Source organism: Gallus gallus, chromosome 6 (assembly GCF_016699485.2).
Source record: "Gallus gallus isolate bGalGal1 chromosome 6, bGalGal1.mat.broiler.GRCg7b, whole genome shotgun sequence".
Classification (NCBI taxonomy): domain Eukaryota; kingdom Metazoa; phylum Chordata; class Aves; order Galliformes; family Phasianidae; genus Gallus; species Gallus gallus.
In genome coordinates, this window is record NC_052537.1 from 9313141 (window position 1) to 9332359 (window position 19219).

A 19219-nucleotide genomic window follows, 5' to 3' on the forward strand; every position below is an offset into this window, starting at 1 on the left:
AATCACTGAAGATCCCAACAGTAGGGAAAATTTTGGTCACATTGCAGATGCTGCTAGATCCCTAAAAAATGCTATTGCAAACTTGGATCTTTCTCAATTCAACTACTCACAGAATTCAACAGAGACACAAACAGACAAGGTGCCCTAGCAGAGTCACAGAAGTGCTCTCTTACTTCCTTTCCTGATAGCCCTCTAATTGCAAAAAGAGCAGCCTTATTATCCAGGACATAGACAGAGCAATCTACTATAGTTCAGTTCTACTGAAGACAAAAAATACCAAAAATACTAGCTTCATACAGAAAAATCACTGTACTTCATAATTTCTCAGATTTCCACTGATTCCAGTCATGGCCTTTTTTTTTTTTTTTAATTTCACTGTCTCATTCTGTCACTAAAAAGTAGATATGAATCTATATTATTTTCACTGTACAGGCAGCAGTACTCTTGGCTTTTACTTCTCAGCATGATCAATTATCAATGAATAATTAAAGAGTGCTTGAAAGCCCAAAAACACAGACTAAAAACTGAAATACTTCCAGATGAATATATGTGCTTTATTAATCAGTTTTACCATGGCCAATCACAAACTATTTCTTAGTTCTCTTCCTAATGACCCAGATTAATACCACACTTGGCCCTTGCTAAATGAAGTAGAAAGCCAATCGTGTCAATAAGGTTTTGGGAGGCTTTTTTATCCTCAGAGACAAACTTCAGAGTAAAAAAGAAAGACATAACTCCTGAAAAACAAGTTTGAAATTTAAAGAGAACCTGGCTTTTATCTTTAGATTTTGACACCTTTTTTCATTACATTTTCTGCTCTTAGGAGCCACAACACATAACAGTACAAGTGATGTAACAGAACAGATGACAGGACGGACTGCTATATCATCTTACAGAGAAACAAAACAGATGCAGGGATGGAAAGACAGGAGAGAAAACTTTCTACAGCCAGAAGTACTGATGTTGACTTCTTACTTTTATCTTACTTGCCAGATTAATTCCTTGTAAATGCTTTGATCCCACTAATGTAGTATTTGACCTGCTGATGAGAAGAAAACCCTCAAAGACCACGCTTACAAAATAGCTCCTTCTCCATACCTGGCAGGGACATGCACTGGTGCATAGCTATAAGCTCAAATACATTTTTATAGCACAGAGTCTCTATACCCTGTAGGCTCTGCTGTAGTATCGGGGTTGCCAGGTATAATGTTTTAGTGTGATGAAAAGCACAGCAATTATAGCAGGGTGGTAAAAATCCAGGCTGCAACAAGTGAGGACAAGCCCAAGCGCAGTAGCCACAGACACCAAGGAAAAAAAAAAAAAAAGCTACTTACCCCCAAAAGGCCTCAGGTAAGCAGGGATCACCAGCAAAACATCCTTGAACCCACTGCCAACCCTTAAATGAGGTCTGGGAAGGGGTGGGTCCTGGCTCCACCCCTTCTGGTCTCTCAGGTCCATTGCTCGCACCTGAGCTCCCCTGGATTAGCCCTGACTTCCCACCAGGTGCTCAGTCACTAGTTCAGGACATGACTTAGCATTTCTGCTACACGAGACCTTCGTCTCTGAAGTTTGACTGCTTAAAGATTCACTGACACCCTGATCTCACATCTCAGAATTTCTACTTAGAGAAAATTGGGAATAACTGAGGTTTATGAAGATAATTTGTAACAACTACTCTTAGCAAATCTAGTTACTGCCTTCTAAACTGGCAGTGTTCTCCTATGTTACTTTGCTTTTTCAGAATTTGTAGCCAGATTTAGTTTTACAATCTCCCCTCCCCTTAAAAATATTTCTAAACTGTGTGTATTAGTCAAAAGGTAACATTTGTGCTTGGAGGCCTACTGAACAAGGAACAACGAAATGAAACATTCACAACAGACTACAATCAAATGAGTAAAAATATTTCAGAAATACATCAATAAATGTATAGAATACTTAAAAAAAAAACCCAACAAACTAGTTCATGCTTTCTGAACTACACAGAAATATAAACATAATATTCAAAAGTTCAACGAATAATGAATATACATTTTAAGTTTCTTATGGACAAAAAACCAAAAGTACCATCATCAATAATTATAATTATACAGGTTGAACCACGTACTTATGAGTAAATATATAAACTATTCACAAAGTGTCAAAAGGGTACTTCAGTGCGTGAGAAGAGCTGGCTGTCAAATTACAAGAGCACTGCTTATGCTAACTGTCCTGTGCTTTTTTTTTTAATTTCAAAGTGCCTGAATTTTCCTGAAATATTTAAAAAAACAATTCTTCAAGCACTCTGGCGCTTCCTGAAAGTTCTTGCAGAGTAGTAACCGATAACTAGAAGCACTGATGGAGCTTTCACAGTGACGGATCTCATAAAAAACAACAGCGAACTTTCTTGAGTTCAGCGACATATGCCCTCAGTAATTATTTGCTAACAAAAAAAACAGGGCATTGCAAAAACAAAGAATAATTAACAGTGCTGTCCTTTCAGATATCTGTATCCATTTTCATGTACATATCATACTCTGAGATACTGGATTTCCAGAGACTGTTTTTCCAGTACTCTTGTACAGAAAAAACTTGGCTTGTTTTGGCCAAAGCTCTCTGGAACTATAGGAGATATTTGTCAGGGCAGAAACAAAATCACATTTTACATCCATAATAGTTTGTTTTTTTTTTTTTTAGTAATGAACAGGATAAATGGGGGCACAGGGGAGCAAGCATGGCAGCTCCAATATGTGTTCCAGAGCTTTTTTACAGCAAGCAGTACTTGAACTGACATGTACAGTTACTAGAAAATGATGCTTTTGTTAGAGTGATACCTTTATGAGAGACTCCCATGCATTCTACTGAAGAGAGGTTTGGTCCTCGGTGATAGGGATTGGAGGCAATTCTCATCTTCCTCACTTGTCCCAGATGAGGAGTGAAGGCAAACAAAGCAATCTGACATTTGTATCACACTAAACCTAGAAAGAGAGATAAAACTATATTTTTCTTTGAAACTGACTGGTCCTTGGAAGAATATGCACAGGCAAACGAGTAATTTGATTAATCTTAGTTTTCAGCTACTCAGCGTTTAATTCACAATGGATCTACTCCCCATTAGTTGCAACTGATTGCTTATTTTTGTAAGCAGAGTAAAACCACGCTGTTCTGGTTTGGAAGCAATTCTCATTCCTTGCATGGTGAAAGGTTGTGGTGAAATGTTGCTCAGAACCAAACCCGGATAAGTATTACAGGCCTTGGCTTGTTATATTGGGGATTTGTTAGAAACACAGCAACACTGGTGAAAATCCTCTGTATTGGCAGAGTCAACAATCCACAGTGGTTTCAAGCAAAGGTTAAATTGTGCAACTCAGGCTACGCAGACTCTTTGAACACAGTGCTTTTACCAAATGCTGCAGGAGCACACCGACCCAGACAAATGGGGGGACTTCCTCTCTGTACTAAATCCATCCCTGAACTCTGCATTTACAGTGCAGAAAAAAGGCTAGGATAGAAATTTTTTTATCAGCTATTGCCCTTGGTTTTACATCTGAACTCAAGGATGAATAATCTTCAGACAATCTAACACCTTACATTATGTATGTATGATTCTTTTTTTCCAGAATCAATTGGGTTTTCTAATGAAGTCATATAAGCTTTACTTGCTGAATTTTGCACTTTCCATAAGACTAGTTAGGTGTGCCTAAATGTATTCATTGATCTCATTTTATTAAACCATGGAAATTAATGAAGGAAAGGGTTTATCTCTCTGTTCTTCTTCCATAACTCTATTGTTCTTTCCAGTGTTTTTTGGAGTGTATTCTTCGTAGGTTTGTCCAACCCGGTTATAAGCTTTTTTACTGATCAAGAAAGAGCTGTAAGAAAACACCACTTTGAGTGATGCTGGATAAACAGAAACCATCTGTCAAAGCAGAGCTAGTAGAATTTTATTTGTAAGAACCACTAGACTTCAGGAGTTTTGCTATCACTTCAATCCCGCCACTTCTGAGACCTAAAGCAATGGGGGACTCAGGTAGACTTGACAAAATTAGGGATGGATCCCTCCGCATGACTTTGCGTATTATAGATTTGGCATTTCCCCAACCTAACCAGTATTTCTGCTCAGGCTAAAATATTTCACTGTTACAACAACTTGCCAATGACTTTTTTTCTTTCTCATGTGTTTTCCAAGCCAGTATCTTTATCCAGCCAAACCTCTTCCAGGCTTACACAGATTTTTCTGGTAAAATCACAGAATGATTCACTGTGGTCATTGCTTCAGCATTAGAATATTATATCAGCCTATAAAGATTATCTAAACCTTCAGCAAAATTTTATAACATGCCTTCTGAGGTTTCATTCAGCTGTTGGCCTGCTCACAATTCCCACCAAACAATGCAGTGCTTTACACATGGGCTTGCTGAAATCTTGTAAGAAAGAATCACATCTTTCACTTCTTTGGAATGATACAGCTTCAAGACATCATAAGGCTTTCTAAGAAAGGCTCTGAAAGTCTTGAGTAGATGAATCACTGTGATTCTGATATCTTTTGGGAGTGCTGGCCAGTACAATCTTTGTCACACAGAGATGTGGAGAGCAGGAATTCCACCTACCCTAACATCAAATAACAGGGGATGGAAATGTTAGCCAGATCTGGGCATAGCCTGTGAGATGTTATGGGTACAGTCAGAGAATACTCAACAATGGGATACCACTGTCTGAAGCCTATTACTGATTTGGTGGTAAAAGGCTATGTTGACCACAGCTGTAATTCTGAGAGTACCAGTGTGGCAGTAGAGAGTAAAATACTAAAAGCTTCTCAATGAACTGTAGCACAGTGAGCCATTGTCTTCCAAGCCTAGCTGGAAAACACAGGGGCATTACTTCCCTAACCAACTCATCATTACCTCCCGTATGACCTCCTCAGTTACCACAGCCCAGTTTGCAGAACTGAGTAGATGAACACTTCTATTCCACCTATTCCAGCACAGCACAAAGTACTGTGCTTTGCTAAGCGCGTGAGATATCATGGTTCTGGGCACTGTTTGAACACAGGTGTTAGCTTAGGCAGTGTAGCTCCATCCTATTTGCTTAGTGGGTGCTGAAGAAGAGGACAAATGCACCAATCACACAGAACAGACTTTATATCACTTTTCTACAGAACGGAAACCTCTCTCAAATCTATTATCTCAGATTTATAATGGAAAACATGACTCATCTGAAGCTACTGTAGTCAGAATAACGTAACTGCAGTTCATCTACAATGGTGCAGCAATGAAAAGACTCACAACCATAAATATTTTTGTCACCACAGTATCTGCTGTGAATGGGGAACAAGGTAATCACAGTGACATCACGACTGGTATCAGTTTGTCTTGTATCTGAGTTCAAAATACTACCATAAAAGTTACACAACTGTCAGCCGACTATTCTTGACAGCAAATTTAATAAAATACTTAGTAATCCATTCCTTGAAACAGAATTTATGTGGCTTCTGCTCATCTATTCCATGCCTATTTTGAAGGATAGTATCATACTCTCCATGCCTTCTAATAGATTCAAGACTTTCAATTTTGCACAAAAAGAAGCTGTATCTAAAAAGTATAAATGAATTTGTCTGCAAAAAGCATTACAGACAATAAATTAAAGTTGGTGAAAACAGAGTAAGTACGCTGTAAAGACTATTAGCTTTCCATAGTACTGCTTAACAGTACTTTAAGGCTGAAGCAGAATAATCAGATGTTAGAAAAAATACGGATTACTAATTTCCTGCTGTTTTTGATTTGAACTTGTAGTTTTAGTATCCAGCACGTAGTTTTAATGTAGGATATCCTGGACCCAGTAACTATACGGTAGTGAAGAAAGAACTTGACAGTTTAAAAATTAACTGCAATACCAGTTTCTGACAACTTGCAAAAATATTTTCCATTAACTGATAGGCAAATACAGATTCCAAAGCTTCCTCCTCATAACCTTTGCATTTCTGTTAGCTAGAACAATCTAGCAAACTTTTGGCATCTTGACATTGTGGTATCAAAATATATTTAGCTTGCTTTTGTAACAATGTGAGAGTTTGCCTGATATTTGAGAGAATTATTGGAAACTTATCAAATTATATTGCCTTTAACATCCATGAAAAGCTGGTGTCCCTTGAAAGACAATACCTGCTACTACAAGGATTGCTCTGAAAGTAACATCTTCTATTTTATTCTGTTGGCCCACAATGTGGTAGGCAAATGTTGGTGATACAACAGTAGAGGTTGAATCTTCCCACCAATTTGTTACGTTTTGTTTCCATGTAACAGATGGCAGCAGAGGGGCAGTCTGACAAACGGCGTCTGACACAGAAGCGCAGATGAAGCAAAGGTGTGGAATTGAATTCTTCCATGTGGAAAAAAATGGCACCTACCGACATTCATCAACACTTTCTGAACGTTTATGGATATCAGCTAGTGGGTGTGAGCACGGCGAGGTGGTGCATGCTGCATTTCAGCAGTGGAGACAGTGACAGTGGGTCACCTTCTTTGATGCCGATTTTTACAAGTGTTGCATGCAGCTTCTTGTTCCTTGCTGACAAAAAGCATAGCTAATGGCTGTGACTAGTTTTGTAGGTGAGAATTTGCTCTGTCAAATAGTGATATTGTGCTCTTTGTATTTATTGCAGTTTTCATAAAAATAAACAGGAGGCATAACTTTTGGAGTACCTATGTATTTACTTTATCATTATATCCTGATATATCATGCAATCCATGACTAAGAAATCATTTTTCAAGCTTACAATGTAGTCTTTAAGCATTTTCTATGATTACTTAAATTATACTGTCTCTTACTTTATCCCTGCGATGCAGTCTTTTGCAAAGACAGACAGCTTTTGTAACAGTTGATGGGCACACCCAAATAGTAAGATTTTCTTTGTTGCTTTTTGCAATTTACACTGTTTTTTGTTTTTTTTTTTTTTTTAAATATTCATCAAGTTACTCGATCTAGCTATATTTTTCCATTAAGTCTTAAGGTGAACAGTCAATCACAGTCTCCAGGAGATCCAACCTTTGCTGGTATAATTGAATGAACTACCCTCAACCTAGCAAAGTTTTTTCCCTGGTAGCACTGAGAAGCCTGCTTGCTTGTGCTAGAAAACTCAATCTGGAGTTCAACTTTCAGGACTGTCAGTCAAGCACCTCTCACACAGCCTAAATTCATTTTGAAGTGCTAAGGAAAGGCATGAAAGACGCAAGTTCTTCAGCATTCACTAAAAGCAGCTGATTTAAAGCAACTCTATCACCTGTTGCATGAGTTGACTTTTATCTTGCATGGGTTTTCTTAGCAGAGCTAAAAATATTAGCCAATACAAGGTTTGAGGCCATCTTCTGAACAGACACAGACGATAACCTTGTAAGCTCAGCTGTCTGCGCCGACTGCCTTGCAAATGATACCGTGTTTTCAGCAGGAGTTACAGGAATATAGACAGAGTTTGTACTAATTGGAGTTGCACAACTATACACTTCTGCACTCAGACAGCTGTGGAAGCACAGTGGAAGCTTCCTTAATGGGTTTCTGAATATGGGCTACCAGAACTCTGAATAAACTCTTAACAAGCAAAAGAAGCCTTCCATCCTAGACAGTAACTCTGGCCCAATAACCTGTCTTTCCCCTTGATACCATACATTCAACAAGGGTTATTTGCTTTCGGGACTTATTCAAAATCTTAAAACATCACCAACTTACTAACACCTTTTCTTTCTGTTCCTGTAGTGAGGGGCTCACAGTAGTGAGTGTCATTTATTTTCAAGACCCAGTTCCTAGAATCCTATGATTATCCTCCTACATTTTTCTCACAGTTAAAGCACTGTGTATGCTGGTGCTTGCCAAAGGCAATGATATATGTGTTGCAGGCAGACAAGCCAAGGCTGCCTTCAGCTCCATACAGGCCAACCTACCCTGCTGCACAGTGTAGCATATTGACACAGCATGCATGACACTTATACAGCAGGTACAGCCTTACAGGCCTTCATGACTCCACAGGAAAGCACATGAAACAGAAAGCATCAAAAGCAGAGTAAATTCAGTAACTCAACTTTCACTCTCGTTTACATGGTTTGGGGGCTACATTCTTAGTTTTAAACAGAATCTTGGCTAACTTCTGCCATTCAAACGGAAGAGCAATTTGACAACAAATTTGGCATGCATCTCCATCGTACTGCTAGCTTGAGTTGTCTCTGGGCCCTGTATCAGGTTTTTCTCAGCCTAGCTGAGCCGTGCTGTCAGTTACCCTTCACTACCAACACCGATGTCTGCAGCAGGTGAAGCTCCCGCAGGTGCAGCACGGCTCAGCCCTCTGCTCCTCCAAACTGTCCCGGAACCACACACAGATCCAGGGCTGACAGTGGAGACATCAGGCAAGTGGAGAAAGTTCCTTTTGTACCAGAATTCACCTCAGCTTTAAGCACGTTAGCAATGTGCACTATAACCCTCTTAAATACTGTTCAATGTGGGTTACCTATGGCTTGCCTGCACTGCTCTCCTTAACGAGTTCAGTTTGTGCGTCATGGATCAGGAATCAGACACTCTGAGGAAAAAGCAGGAAAACAAACTTAGTATTGGTCTTCAGCCAGGATTCAGCATGAAAATTACACGTGGTTTGGGTCACGATTTCCCACCTGGGCAGCCGCTCAACTGCTGGATGCAAGGCAGGAAGGAAGCGAGGCGCTGCCCTCGACGTGAGGGACGAAAAGACCTCCCAGGGCTGCGTTCTACCCGCCCAGGACGGCAAGGCGGGAAACGCCACAGAACGCCACGCGCCGCAACGGCTGTAACGGCACCGCGTGCTCGAGCGCGTTCACGTGACGGCACGGCATAGCCCGCCCCAGGAGGCTGGTTGGTTGCTTGAGCGGCCCGCGGCGCCGGGCCGGGCAGAGTGGGCTGATCTGCTCCGCTGAGGGCGGGCCGTGCCGCGTCGCACCGAGTGCAGCGCTGCGGGGGGCGGCGGCTGTCACTTCCCCTCGCGCTTCCCGCTCAGGTGAGATGCGCGGTCCCGGCCGCTGTCCCGCGGGGCGGGCGGGGAGAGACGTGCCGCGCTCGGGAGCCGTACGGCTCCTGCGGCGTGCCCGGCGGGTTCGAGGGAGGTCGGGTGGCGGCTGCGCTGCGCTGGAGCCCGGGAACGAGGCGGGAGCCGCCGCGGGGGAAGGAGCGGCTGAGGCGCGTGAGGGGCTGCCCGGCGGCGGGGGGAGCGCCGCGGCCCCATGCGGAGGCAGGGCCCGGGGGGAGCCGCACCTGCCCGGCCGCGCCGCCGTCCCGCGCCCTTTCCTCGCAGCGCTCCTCCGGCGTGCCGGCGGTCCCGGTGCCGGGCTACTAAATGCTGCTAGAAGTATTTGTTGTGTTACTTCACTGGGTGAGCACGCTGTCAGGACTGCGCTGGGGCGTTTCGTGGTACGTCTGGTATGACTTTCATTTGTTGGTGAGGAGGGCTTTGCTCTGGCAGCCTCCTTTGCTTTGAAAACTCGATGGGCGAAGTTATAATCTGTTCATGTTTTTCTTTCTGAGTGTCGATCTGGCGCGTTTACTGCAAAAACTAAAGCTTGTTCTCACGGAGGTTCTCCGGGAGCTTTGTGAATGGACTTTGTTTGAAAAGCCATTTACTGAATTAACGTAGCGTGCACGGAGATAACCGGAGTTGACGTACCAGTGAAGTAGCATCTATCGCCTGAGCAAAAATGGAATGTTCCTGCCCCTGGGTTCCTTTGGAACCTTACATTATTAATGGATCTGTGCATTACACAAACAAAAATCTGGAATGGGTACAGAGTGCAAACACGTGTGGGGAAGCAGATCCGCAGCGAGAGGAGCTGGTTGTGCAGGTCGGCCCCAGGAAGAGCAGTAGGAGGGGGGCACTGCCGGGGGAGCGGTGTGGGCCGCACCTTGCCCAGCAATTCTGCAGCTCTCAGAAGAGGAATGAGAAAAGGGGCAACGCTTTCTCCAAGTGGGAAGTGTAGGAAATCGCAGCTGCAGCACGTATGCTTCTGTTGAGTGCTTATTTGACCAAGTCACTGTACACGTTGCTCATGGTGTGTGTTAGTGGCTTTGGTGGTTCCCCATTTTCTTTCAGAACCTGGCTGCCAAATTGAGTAAACGTATTTAGATCACACGTGTTCATCTCAGCAGAGACCTCGAGTAAAGGCACACTTGTGAGAACTTACGTAGGGAAGATGAAACACTCACATCGTACCAGGGTTCTGGAGCATTGAAGGCTTGAAGATGTATTCAGAGGAAATGTTGACTTAGGTATCACTGGGAAGTAAGATTTCTAGTGTCTGTTCAACCATGTAATGTACAGTAAGTGAGGTGTGTCACTGCAGAGATTGTAACAGCAAACTGAGCTTCTGCTCTTTATGTGAACTTTTTCCGTACTGGCAATGTTAAAGGCAAAAGTTTGAAGCGTATTAAAGCAGAAACATCATATTTGTAAGCATTTATTTTTCTTCTACATAACGCCTTCAAGCTTGGTGAAGGGATTTCAGGCAGATGTACTGAAAATATTTGGTGTTGTAGAAACATGAAGTGAATAGATAGAAGTGACAGGCTGGAAGAAATAAACTTTTATGTAGTTTGAGAGGATAAAGTTCTGCAGTATTTTTGTTTGGTAATAATCTTTTTAAAAATAAAAATTGGAGAAGAAAAGAAGCTTCTATCAGCATGGGCTACTGAACAATCCAAAGGTGCAACTGGGTGCATTCAAGGAGTAAATTTGACTGAACTCTCCATGAGATTTCTCCTGTGTCATTAGGGAAATGACTCCTCTGCAGCAGAAGAGGCACTGGCCCTGAGGATCCATCCAGGGAGCCCAGCATTCCACATGGTCTCATCTGTGTTCCTGCTGGACCTGGCTTGTGCTGTGGCTACACTGCCTGGCAGCCCTCTGCAACAGCCTCCTGCTCCTCTGCTTCTCGACAGTTTAACAAAAATTCACCACCTTAGAGAATTAGGCCATAAAAGTACATCCCTCACTGAATTACTGTTTGTTCCAGCTGGCTTGATTTCCCCTCAGTTTATGTCTGTACTGCATGTCCTGCAGACAGCAACATAGTGCTCCTGCAACACCTATGTATTGTGTGCGAGCCTCAGTCCATGTGACAGCCTGTTTACTGCCTGAGTGAAGAGCACATCAGGGAGGGAAGGAACTGTGCTGCCATGGTCAGAATGGATGCTCTGTAGCACAGAAGTGCAGGGTAAGAGATGCTTCAAGCCAGGTCTCTTCAGCTGTGAGCTCCTTAAGACTCGGATAAGGAAGTTACATGCATGATTTAGCTGCTCTATTTCTGCAATGGTGATCTGCCCCCACTGCCATGATAGCAAAGATCTTTGCTAAGTTAGAGTTGTAATTAGGAAACAGTGCTAATTAAGAGAACCTTTCTTTTATGGCCTCAACTACCTTCAAAACCAGAAAGTAGAAGTAAGATTGAGGACCCAGAGGAGGGAGACCGGAATCTTTTTTTCCTTCTTTCAAGTGAACTGGAACTTTTAGTCTTTTCCTCAGTAATGATGAAAATCAGGTTTAGCTACATTCAGCCTGTTTATACACAATTAAAAAATCTGCCAGCAAGCTGGAGAGTCTCACTGTGGCCTTTAACAGGACAGCAGTGTAAATAATTAATGACTTCTGAAGAAGAGTTATGAATGAGCTAGTGGAAGGGCTTTGCACGTCTGCCTGGAAGGGAGGAAGATCTTAATCTGTCAATGGAGTCACTATCTGTGGATTTTAATGAGGGCAAAGCAGAGAAATGCTGGTTGAAACGCCTGAGATCTGAGTAAAATGAAAAGAGAGGGAGCTGGGAGGTTATGATCAGAGTCATCAAATCTTTCTTTTTTTTTTTGTTATAGAGATGTGGAAAAAAGATGGAAATAACTTTGAACCTGGCAGCAGTACTGAGGAAACAAAACAGTTACGAATGTCTCAGTATCACATGAATCGGTGTTTAAACAGTTTGGGACTCCCATGTGTGCTAATGTGTCTACTTTGTTCATTATTTGGAGTTTGTTCCATTGTGGGATAAGGCTGTGATTGCTAGGGTTGACGTGTGGAGGCTGTTTGGGCCTGCCCTCATGGAAGTCAGGGTGAAGACAGTAGATAACGTGCTGAGAAGATTCTTAACAATCATAGCTGCGTGAAAGAGCTAAGGAAGACTAATGTGGTCTTGGTAACTGAAATACTTAAGGCTGACCAGCAAAGATGATTCTCATGCAGAAATAGTACTTTTGGAAAGATATGATATAAAGATTGTGCCCTTGACTCCAGTGTAAGTGTGTTACCTGTTCCACAAGGTGGAATCAGGTGATACCTCATTTTCTGTGCTTGCTCCTACTGTTGTCTTGTGCAGGTACTGAAGGTAGGAATTTCTGTGGGAAGCTGATTTCAGCCCTAAATTCAACTGTGATCATTCACATAAGGATGGAAGTGCCTAGGAAAGCTAAGCAGGCCTCTTCAGTTGAAGAATCTGCATTTTACTCTTGCTTTTCAAGCTAGCATGGAACCTCTAAAGCTGCTTAGCCCATTGAGCTTTGCTGTCAGGGTAGCATCAGGGATAAAAATCAACATTGCTTCCAACTTACATTCTTGGAAAACCTCAATATTGCTCCTGGATGAGAACCTCACCACAATAATGCAGATACTTACCACCCAACATAACACTTCTCTAATTAATTTCCTTTGGGAGTAAAGGTGGAAGCGATACCAAAAAAAGTCAGGCTAGCACTTCACATTTTAGACAATCTTGTTACCCTGTGGAAGGTGGTAATAAGGTGGTGGTTAGTCTGTTAGCTGAACTGTGAAGAACTGGTTGACAAATTCCTGCTGCAGCAGTGTTTGGTTCTAATGCATAGAGTGCTTTTCATATCCACATCTGGAAGAAAACTATTCAAAAGAAACTTTTTTTAAACAGATGGGTATCTATTGCCAGGTAGGCTCAAAATCTCACACGTACCCATGATTTTTCTAATGCATTGGAATGAAAAGTTTGTGTTCTAGTGCAGATACTCAGTTTAGCTGTTTGAAACTTTGAAAGACTTTTGTGGACTAAGCAGTGTTGCTTTACAATGTAAAATGTGATATCTTTGGTATTGGTTTTTTTGTTTGTTTGCTATTTTACAATTTTAGGCTGAAAATTGGAAGGCTTATGGTCTTTTTTCCTCTCTATTTTTCTCTTCAGGAGAGCCATGGTAAAAAAACATGAAATATCTTTAATGGAATTCTGATCCTAACTAAGCAGTTAAAAATGGATATGAATATTATTTTCTCCAGTGAGGTAAGCATTCTTAAAGGAAATGAGTTTTTCTTTAATTTCTCTTTGCTTAGTGCTGTTGTTGCCACTGTTGTTCTGTCCAACTGCTTTTTTTTCCCCCATGTGTTTTCAAGTTGTAGCACGTATAACTTTGAGAGCTTTGCACTGAAAGTATTAACTGAGAGTCCTAGGACTAATCCTTTCACTTACAGGATTACTCAACTTCATTTGGCTATTCCACTAGATAAAAACAAATGTATGAGGGATCTGTGTTGTTCCAGAACTGGTGCAATGGGTGGCTTCTACATATAGAAGCATTTGGCCTAACGTCCAGCTCTTGGACAAAGCATCAGACACATAGAAGCTGCTAAGTCAAATTCTGAAGAATGAATACTTACACAGAGCAGCTGCAGACAGAGGAAATGAATGAAATCCTAGAGTGAAGAAAGAGTTTATCTCACTTTTATTTCCATTTTTTTTTTAATGCAATCAGGCATCCCTCCTGTCTGGCCTGTGCAGTCTGGATATAGGTTGGGCTGTTGGTAGCCTGAATTACAGGCACATATTAATAATGCTTTTGCCAAATTACATACCCAACTTCTTCTGTACTGAGCTAGATCTCTGCTGTTTCTTAAGGAAGAATAGGTAAAAATACAAAACAAACATCCCCTGAGTTTAGGATCACGGGAAAATGGAGGTGGTAAGGAACCTCAGGAAATCATGCAGTTTAACTTCCTGCTCAAATTTGCCAGTAGTCAGTGAAATTCAGACTAAAAAGGCCAGTGCATTAAAATGACTGTTGTATGTTCAAAAAACAATATGAAAAAAAGAATTTACATTTTGCCATATGTATTAAATGTTCATTATAATAATGTAGATAGGACCATAACATGCTTCTAAAATTTGTTGAAAGGAGAATATTTTAATTAAGATTGCAAAATGCACATATAATTTTTTTCCTGAATGAAGGAAACAATAAATCTGATGTATTCATTTCTTGTAGTCACATATGAAGCTTCTAAAGATCATCTAACACAGTGAAATGCTGCTACTGCTTTTGAGAATGGATTCCCTGCAAGAATGACCCCTTCCCCCCCCTCCCAGACATCCCTAGGGAGTCTATTTACTTTCTCATGTAACCAGATTGCTTTCTCATAATAAAGGGAAAGGAAGTGAACACTTTTCTTATCCTGATATGTTTCTGAAACATTTCCTCTCAAGTATAAATATTTGTTCATGGGAAAACATAGTGACAATGTGAATAAAAATAAGCATATTATCAGGAAGCCTAGGAAGCAATCTCTCCCCCGGTCTCTCAAAATAAACACAAACCCAGTGCTCTTCCTCATCTTACCCTCCCACACCCGCTACATCCACCCCTACAATTCCAAACTACAAAACAGAACATTTAATGAGCCCCTGGAACATACCTAAGTGTACTGGCCAGTGAGGGTCATCTGAACAAAGGGTTAATACTGCCAGGAGGAATAGGGTTCAGCATTCAAAACCTGTTAGGAGAGTCACTGAAGGGAAGAGACGTCCTTCTTTACTTTGGATTTCTGCTTATCTTAATGTGCTTTGAATTGATCCCTCAGAATTGGTAATTTGATAGCTTTAATAGTTGCATTAGTAATTTGATGAGCCCCCTCCAGCACACCATCAATAACAAACATTTTGTGAGCAAAAATAGAATGATAGGCAGTGCAGTTCCTGAAAGCTAATGTATAATGTTATGTGAATGCAAGTTGTGATGCTATTAATTATTTAATACACAGTAAGAGAGATTTCAGCATCATGGATGTATGTATTAGTGCAAAATGGCACATTCAGGAATTACAATATTGATAATGGGAATGAGGGTGGAGCAAGTTGCACTTCCCAGTTCTTGAAGAGAACTTAATCTGCAAGTATGTACAGAAATTAGCTTGTATATATGATATATGTGATTCAGAAAATGCTACACCTGTGGAAGACACATATGTATAGAGCTATTTGCTCCTTAATATCCCAGTCACAACTTATTTGGTTGTGGGCTTCTGTGCCACTTGAGGAATTAGGAGACCACTAGTAGTAAATTTAGCTCTCTGGTTAAAGAAGCCACTGCTGACCCAGAGATGACTTTTTCCAGAGTCAGTAAAATAAAATGGGTATGCTTGCATTACTGCACACAATAATGCAGACTTCAGCAATTTAATTTAGGTGCCAGTTCAGGTTAATAAAAACCGTGCTCTGGACTGTGCAAGACCATCAGAGGCATATGTGTGTGTGAAACAGTAACCTCCAGTAGAACTAAATGTAGATTAGTTAATTTTAAATCCTAAAATTACTTGAACTAGTTATTCTCAAGCTAGCAATTGCTTGTGACTAGAGAATGTGAACATGAGGGAACTGCTGCCTGGTTTTGGCTGGTGTGTAGAAGGAAGGGGCAGTGTTGCTGTGTTTGTAGCTTTTAGTCCTGAGAATTAAATTTATTTTCTTCCCAGCAGTGTATATCAGACTGTTGAAATCCTGTACTATGCACACTTCTGATTTCTGTGCTCTCATAACAAAGAATGACTGATTCTCATAGCACCTATGCAGAACCAGGAAACAATTGTCTGTTATTGCTGGATGGGAAACCAAGAAAGAAATGCTGCAGTACTGAAATGCCCATTAATCTAGGGCACTTAAACAACAAGGTACCCTGCACAAGAAATCCAAGTTGTGATATACGCAGATAATAAACAACGTTGTTACCCCAGAGCATCCAGTTGCCACCTGTGTCTCCCACTTTCAGAAGCAAGGCCTTTGCACTCTCAAGATGAGGGTTACCAGCAGTAAAAAGGTACTGAGCGTGATAGCAGTACTTGGGTTTTAGTTACTTGTTTTCACTGCTTTATCTGTGACAAGATGGACCTGGGCTCATCAGTGGGCAAACACTGCAGTAATTGTTCTGAGCAATTGTACCATTTAGACCGGAGACAGATGTGTGTTATGGCTCTCTTGACTGTCTGCCTGTTTGAGTTCATCATTTAGAGCTATTGCTTAATGCTTCATAAATATGGCTTTCTTTCAGATGCATGTTTTTCCACTATTCGTGCATGCTTAAACTTACATGTAGATTCTTGGTTGCTAAATAAGGAGGGATATTTCTACAGAAAATTTCCACTCTAAGGGAAACTGTGGGACAGTCTTCACTTGAGGCCATGCAACTGGTTCTGTTAGAATGTCTTCAGGTTTGAATCTGATTCTTTTAATCCCCCTTTCCTTGTGTGTCTGTGGCAGAGCTTCCTACTGGTAATCCCTTATTGAAAGAACTGGCAACATTTGTCTTAGAGTAGTAATACATTTTTACTGTTGTTTTGAATTTCAGCTAGAAACCTTGCATGAAGAATAAGTATTTTGTTATTAGCTTAATTAGCATTTCTCCATCATTACAATTTATCTATTACAGAAGGTAACATTTTAATGTTTGACAGTTAATACATACTTTTTCATGGGTAAAGATTTTGGAGACAAGCTGGGGGAGGCATTCACTTGCAGCTTCTAAAATGCTATGAATTGCACTCTGCTGTAGCACTTTAGCCAACAGGTACGGACACACATAAGATTACTAACTCTGTAATTCTTCTCTTACACCCTTACTCAGAAAAATAACTCATCCTAACTCAGAAAATAGTAAAAAATGTTCTTTAAAAAGAAAAATCCACATGCCTTGCTGCCTCAAAAAGAAAAATGTATCTATAATAGAGTTTAAGACGCCTGATTAACATAACTCCCAAGAAGTGAGCACGCAGTAAGTTACAAGGCAGTGAAGCACTTTTGACTTTGTTACAGCTACCCATGTGCTGGATTAAGTTTAAAACTAATGCTGGCTGTTCTGGTCAGTTTTTATTCGTACTGTATGAAATTCTGATATTGGCATCTTTAAATACTGTAGTTATGTTTGCATGTGCATAATTGGAAAATGGTGGCCTTTTCTTCATATTTTGAAAATCACACAGTATATGTCATATCTTGACTCCTCTACGTTCTGCTCCTTAACCCATTTTTCGAACATGTGAGGATGACAGTTTGACAGCTCTGGAGGTCCTGTATTCTACACACTCTGAAAATTGCAACTGTATAACAAGGATGTGCTTTCACAGGTGGTGGCTTTTAGTCAGTAAAGAAGAAAAAAATTCTGATAAGAATTGCTGGTAAAAATAGTTTGGGAAAGACCCCTCAGGCAGCCCACCGTGAAGCATGCAAACCATCACTTACTGCTTCTGAGGCTTTTTCCTCAAGATAAAAGCAGATCTCTTCCCTGCACTTCTCTACAAATCCTGGAGTTACTGTTACCCTTCAGCTACACAGTTTTCTTAAAATGTTTCAAAGGGAGAAACGTGTCAGCCCAGAGCAACCCCAGTGAACTTTCTGCAGGTGATGCAAGGCCTTGACTCATTAGGGAAGCAAAAAGTGCAGCAACTAGATTTGTTTAGGCATGTAGAAATAAACCACTAAAACAGATGAGCACTGTTTGGGCAGCGTAAACCTTGGGTTGATAAAATCCAGGCTTATCCATTGGATTTAAGTTTGTTTTGCAGAAATACAATCTCTTCATTGGAATCTGTGCCTAGTGTAACTAGATCATTTAACTGTTATTAATTAATAAACTGATGCAAATAGCTGTAGGAGACAAAAGCTTTTACATTCCTGGCCAAGTTTTCTCTTTAAAAATAACCTGTGTTTCAGAAGCAGAAGACGTAGAGAAAGTAACAATGAATTTGGATCTTGAATTATTAAAACCATGTGCAGAATCACACTAGTCAAAATAACAAAGAATTTCACTATAATCTTTGGGAAAAAAAGTAATCCAAAGCAATACATTATTTGAACAGCCTAGTAAAAAAGACAGTAGAGTGATAGGCAGTTCATTCAGCACTGTTTTGTTTTAGCTACTTGATGTCTTTCCACTTTATTGTAGGACCTGCACATTGCAACTAATTCTACAGATACCACCTAAATTGAGCCCCACAGGGATCAAGTGGAAAGTTTTACTCATTGCTTTCAGTAGGATAAATATACTACCTATAGAACAGAATTGCAAGGGTAAATCTTATTTAAGAAGACTGTTTCAAAGATTTATTGTGGTGAAATTAAGCTGCTCTTGATTCTACTACTTAATCCTGCTCTTTTGCTTTCCAGTCTGGAAAGAACAGAATATGAATGTTGGATACTGTTGTTATAGGTAAGCAGTGATTCAGAGACCTATACTAGTCTTTGAGTATTGTGAAAAGGAGAGAAAATACACTTCCATTCCCTTCTTCTCCACCTCTAACCTACACTTAACCATTCTTGTAACTAGATATCTTTGTTCAGGATTTGTTTGTGTGATCTCTTTATAGTATAAACAATTTAGTGCAGCAATTGCATGAAGGTGCAGAGTTTTCTATTTATATGTTGTTCCTGTAGAAGTGGCAGTCTTTGAGCAATATTTCAGCTTTTAAAATTTGATCTGCATTTTATATCCTTCTACTTATAAAGCTACTAGGGTTTTAATACATTGGGTGACTTTTACATGCCTCAAAAGGCAGAACATTTATAATACTTCAGAGAGTGAGAGAAGATCTATTTATGTCTGGCTTTTAAAGCTCAATAGCTCAGATCAAGAGGGAGAAGCAAAGGCAGTGTTTGCCATTGAGAGCCTCTTACTTTAGTTCCCAGATATCACTCACTGTTTGAAACTCAGTACTCAGAAGTGCATTTTGACTGATCTGTATAGAGAAGGGACTAAAACCAACAGCCAGCCAGAAGGTCAAACAGAAAATTTCCCCCAATTGACTGTTTGCTATGACTCTAATTTCATTCCCCAAAGAAGTTCTTGCTGTTGCATTAACATCTGACCGGATGGCAGAAAGGTTACAAGAAATTTTTAAACAGTTATGCAGATATTAGCTCTACAGGTGAGATAAATGGATAACATAGTGCAAAGATGAAATAATTTCTTTAAGGTG

At 40.7% G+C, this 19219-nt stretch overlaps 2 protein-coding genes across 11 annotated transcripts in view; one reads left to right on the forward strand and one right to left on the reverse strand.

The window, feature by feature from the left end:
• CABCOCO1 (ciliary associated calcium binding coiled-coil 1) overlaps nt 1–8801 on the reverse strand; it is a 220722-nt gene extending 211921 nt beyond the window's left edge. The window contains exons 1-3 of the mRNA XM_046943256.1: nt 8631–8801; nt 8471–8539; nt 2811–2954 (exon numbers count right to left, since the gene is read on the reverse strand). The gene's annotated coding sequence lies outside the window, so the exon portion shown is untranslated. The remainder of the gene's footprint in view (nt 1–2810; nt 2955–8470; nt 8540–8630) is intronic.
• A 79-nt stretch (nt 8802–8880) lies between these two features.
• RHOBTB1 (Rho related BTB domain containing 1) overlaps nt 8881–19219 on the forward strand; it is a 50779-nt gene continuing 40440 nt past the window's right edge. For 4 of the 10 annotated variants that reach the window (XM_046942837.1, XM_040702378.2, XM_046942836.1 and 1 more), the window contains exons 1-2: nt 8881–8989; nt 13173–13268. The gene's annotated coding sequence lies outside the window, so the exon portion shown is untranslated. Of the gene's footprint in view, nt 9400–13172; nt 13269–14247; nt 16069–18410; nt 18454–19219 lie in introns of all 10 variants that reach the window. The other 6 variants (XM_040702379.2, XM_025151547.3, XM_046942838.1 and 3 more) reach the window with 5 other exon arrangements.